This window comes from Protopterus annectens, chromosome 5.part0 (assembly GCF_019279795.1).
Source record: "Protopterus annectens isolate FY-2018-M chromosome 5.part0, PAN1.0, whole genome shotgun sequence".
Classification (NCBI taxonomy): domain Eukaryota; kingdom Metazoa; phylum Chordata; order Ceratodontiformes; family Protopteridae; genus Protopterus; species Protopterus annectens.
The window spans coordinates 1435571256-1435576255 of record NC_056735.1 but is presented as its reverse complement, the minus strand read 5'-3'; the positions used below and the strand labels follow the sequence as shown (position 1 = coordinate 1435576255).

General features: G+C 36.6%; 1 protein-coding gene across 5 annotated transcripts in view; it reads left to right on the top strand.

Moving 5' to 3' along the window:
* Positions 1-5000, top strand: part of NALCN (sodium leak channel, non-selective) — a 3563801-nt gene that overhangs the window by 1909914 nt on the left and 1648887 nt on the right. The window lies entirely within an intron of this gene.

The following is a 5000-nucleotide window of genomic DNA, read 5'->3' as shown; positions in this document are numbered from 1 at the left end:
GTATTCTTTTTGTGGGGAATCTCTGTCACCTCTCAGCTGTTGCATGTGTCTGGTCACATACATGCTAAAGGGTGCATTGTACTTGATGACTGGTCTGATGAGAACAATTACCCCCTTGGACCTGGATGCCATGGCCTTACTTATAAGATGTGAAATGTAGAATGATTTTCTCACCACAAGTAGTCACATGGTTGCAAAGGTCAGGTCACTGTCAGCATGCAGTCCAAGATCACTTGCTACTGGATCTACTTTTAGGGTTGTATTACTAATGTGGAAATTCCCAGGGTGGTCATCTTTCCAAAGGGTACCATTATGTAGATTTTCATATCAAGTTTGTCCATGGCTTTGGCAACAGTTGTTTGCCTGTATCGGGCTATGTTAAAGGGTATCTGTGTCTTCAGTGGATTCAGTGATTATGCCTAGTCTGCAGTCATCTACAAACTTGGTCATCCAGAGTTCCTTGACATTTGTTTTGGCTTCAGAGAAATAGATGCCCCAGCATCAATCGCTTTGGGACTTTCCTAGTGACTGGGCTCTTTGTGAAGTTTGATTCCCCCATCTACAATGACGGCATGAGGTATTGGCCAGGTTGCATTAGGCAATGTGCACAGTTTTACTGTCATCCATAGCTTTTATTGACCTTCATGATGAAGTCCACCAGGTTACATAGACATGACAAGCCTTTGACCAAATCAGTGTGGATAGAGTCCAGTAGCTGTAACTTTCTCATGTCGTTGTTTGTCAAATCCATGCTCATTCTTTCCATTGTCTAGAATATGAGACTAGTCAGACTTATGGCTCTGTAGTTCCCTACGTCCATGGAAGACCCCTGCCCCTGTATTATAGCCTTATACATTTTTAAATAAAATGAGATTCAGTCATTGTATTTTTAATTAAATATGTTTTAGATCAGTCGTGATACTGTTTTTTTATGGATAAAATATGTTGTAGATCAAAAGTACTACACTCATATTTTATATATATATATATATATATATATATATATATATATATATATATATAGGCACTTTCACGAACACCACTTGAGCGAATGGTTACAGACCTTAGGGTTAGGGCTTGGGTTAAGGATAGTGGATAGCTAGTAGGGCTATCCACTATCCTTAACCCAAGCCCTAACCCTAAGGTCCATGACTACCACACCACAGTGGAGGAAATTGTATGTCCTCCATGGTGCAGTAGTCATGGACCTATGTCCTCCACTGTGGCGTGGTAGTCACGGACCTTACGGTTAGAGCTTGGGTTAAGGATAGTGGATACCTAGTAGGGCTATCCACTATCCTTAACCCAAGCCTTAACCCTAAGGTCCATGACTACTGCACCACAGTGGAGGACATTCCCGTTTGTTCTAGTGGTGTTCGCGAAAGTGCACTTTCGATGAAGTGCACTTTCGCGATAGTGGGCATCTACTGCCGGATTTCGAAATAGTGTAATTTCAATCTCCGGTAGTAGACCCATATATATATATATATATATATATATATATATATATATATATATATACATATATATCGCCAACGTATGAGTGTAGCACTTTGTGTGTGTGTGTGTGTGTGTGTGTGTGTGTGTGTGTGTGTGTGTGTGTGTGTGTGTGTGTGTGTGTGTGTGTGTGTGTGTGCATATATATATATATATATATATATATATATATATATATATATATATACACATACACACACACATTTAAATGCATAAATATATATATATGTGTGTGTGTGTGTGTGTGTGTGTGTGTGTGTGTATACTTTGACGTTATTTCATAGATAGTTTGAAGTGCTTAGGAAATTCATCAGAACCACTCTTTGTTGAGTGTGGGAGGTTTGATAAGAAGTAAGGTTGACTGCTTGTGGTTGTGATAAGCATGGGATTGGGTTTTAATGTTGAAACATTTGTATATACCCATTAGGGGTAGCAAAGTATATGTGAGTGTCTGTGGGTTTGTGTAAGAGCTATGGAAGAGGATAGGTATAGGTGTGTGTGCTGTTGAATGTGAACTATTTCTGATTATCTTACAAAAAACTTTTTTTGATGATCTGTGGTTATGTTTCAAAGCATGCTTGCTCAGAGGTGTGTTGATATATTTTTTAATATTCTTTGTTGGTCTTTCCGTTGTTGATCTACTGTTCAGCAGTATATCCTGTCGTAACACCTAATGAGAGTTCCATCATACTTTAACCTAATCAGTTAGCTGCTAAGCTTTTCACCGTGCTGTAGTTAGTGTTAAGTCTGAAAATTCAGTGCAGAGGATTAAAGCTACAAACTGCTAATGAGATTTCCTTGTTATCCCAGAATTAATCTCTTCTGTCTCAATTTGCCTTCTGTGTACTTAATTCACCTCTGTAAAGAGACACTTACTTTGAAAAGGTGTTTTAACTGAAGTACCCTAACAAAATCTAGCACCATTCAGTATTTCCAGCTGTACATCTTGTACTTCTTTCATTTTGCACCAGTTGACATATTTAGTAGTTGGTGGGACCTTATATATATAAATAGACCCAGTCCCACCAGATGATTTTGTCTCCTCAAAAAATATCATGTCTGATGAGTTCAGGAGTTCCTTGAAGTGCTCTTTCTGCCTCTTGAGAAGTCCCTGGCTGAGATCAGCATATCTTTGCCCTTGCTGAGAACAACATGGCTAATGTGTTTCCTTCCTACAAGTCACTTCATGGTTTACCAGAACTTCTTTGAAGCCATCCAGAGGTCATTCCCTCACATTAACCAACACCCTAGTGAGTGCACAACTGTTGACTGCCTGCACGTCACTCACAGTCAGTCATATCTACAGATACCTCTGCTAGCATTGTTCAGATCTCCTTAATTTCAAAGAATGAAATACATTTCTTTTACTTCTTACTATCAGTGTTGAATCTCTTAGTCTGTGATATGAATTTATGGAAGATGCAGATGTTGCTTCACGTACTGCATAGAAAACATTGATTAGATTCAGAAAAAAAGCTACATTCTGTTTGTTAACACTAAGTGATGACACATCTGCTTGTTATGCAGCAGAGCTTGTCAAATCATCTTTGGTGTCAAATGACATTATGAATTTTAAATATGCAATTTTTGCAAAGCTATTGCTTTTTACTACTAGCTCTCTTTCACTTCTTTTCAGTTATTGACATCTTAAAGAGTAAAGCTGTTTGTTCTGTTCTCACCCACACATTTTCTACGAATCTAAAGCTTTTTAATTTTGCTTTATTGCAAAATAGGCAACTTCATCTCCTTTTGTTTCTCTCCTACATGCGCATCTACCCCATAAGTAGACAGTTAAAGAAGCATTAGTCTTTAAATTAGACTTTTACTGAAGTGAAAATTATAGCTTGATAACTCTGTATTAGACCTCGCTTCTCCACAGGAAGGGTTTATTATTTCACTTGCTTGTTATTTTGCATTATGTCTTATTAAATGCCTCACTAAAATGTGTCCTAGGCAATGTTGACTCATTCCTTTGTAGTGGGCACTCAGATATCAAGAAGAAAAATATAGCAAGATTAAATGTCCCTTCAGACTGTGTGTGGATAGTTGCTTTTATGTATATTTAGACCTCTGTATGCTTTTCCCTGACTATTGCCATCTAATTTTGTCTGAGACACTGCAGTACAAAAGTTACTGTGCCATAGTCTGGTCCGTTTTATTTTTTTCCTTATTGCTGGTTTTAAAATAGGCACTGCTGCTCCAGTACAACTCTACTCCTTAACCATTTCCTGTACCCTTTACACATTAATTGTTCTAAATTGTGTTGTATGTAGCAAGGGGAGGAGTACAGTATGATGTTGTAACTCTTTACTCCAGTGCCCTAGGCTTAGCGTATGCTATGGCTCCATTACATAAAGAAAAACATGTGCTGCATTTGTACTAATAATTACTGAGATAAAAAAATTCTACCTTTATTAGACATTTATGTATAATAATAATAATAATAATAATAATAATAATAATAATAATTCAGCAACTTTTGATCACTTAGTTTCTTTCTAATATCTAGATTACTGGATATGTTACACTGTGAATCACTATTAGCCCTACATGAGGTTAGCGGACTTTGGTGTGTTAGTGATGTACTGCATACTTCTACTTTGTAGTAATTATCTGGTTGTCTACTAGAGTATGTTATGTCTTTCCATGGCATATTATGTGCACAACTTTTTTCAGTAACGTATTATGTGTGCTTTTTCTTCTCTCAGCAGTCCTGTCCCCCTGAGTATAGTTAGTTAACTTTAAAAATAATAAATACATTTGCTGTGGTTCATAAAAATGTTAAAAGTATACTACAGTGGAATTAGATACCTTTTTATATTATTTCTTGAATGTAATAGAAAAAGATTGTAAAAGGTTTAACAGCTATAATAAGACAGTCGCACTTTAGGAGAAATGCAGTAGATCCGAACCGGTGGCTGTGAGCTAGCAGCTATAACTTTATTTTTATTTATTTAACTGAGATGGCTAACAAGAGGGAGGAGGTCAGAAGCAGCCTGGGCACAGAGATAATCAAATGTAAGTCATAGTACAGTGTTTAGTCTTAACAGTATCCACCAGTTACATTGACTATTTAATAATAAAGACACTACAGTCATTCATATGACAAAGTACAGAAACAGTCACATTAAGTAAAACAGGTTACTGTGCCACTGTTAACCGTTATTTACTGCTACGTATTTTTGTTAAAATTTCAACTTGTGTTTGCAGATGTTCCTGGGTTTACTTGTTAAATCTCCAGAAAGACAAATGTGTATACTTATTACACACATCTTTAGCATTTACAGACAAAGAGAAGTTTGTTAAATTGACACTTCAAAAATTAATTCTACACAGGAAATTTATGAGAATGAAACATCCTTTTTTAAACTTAATGGAGAGTTGTGTGAAATAATACAAGTTGCTGTGCTCCTAAATGCAGAATGCTGTGCTATTTTGTTTCTTTAAATGACATTAACTTCATTTAAACTACCTATCAGAGGTTCCAGCATTCAGGCTTGTAC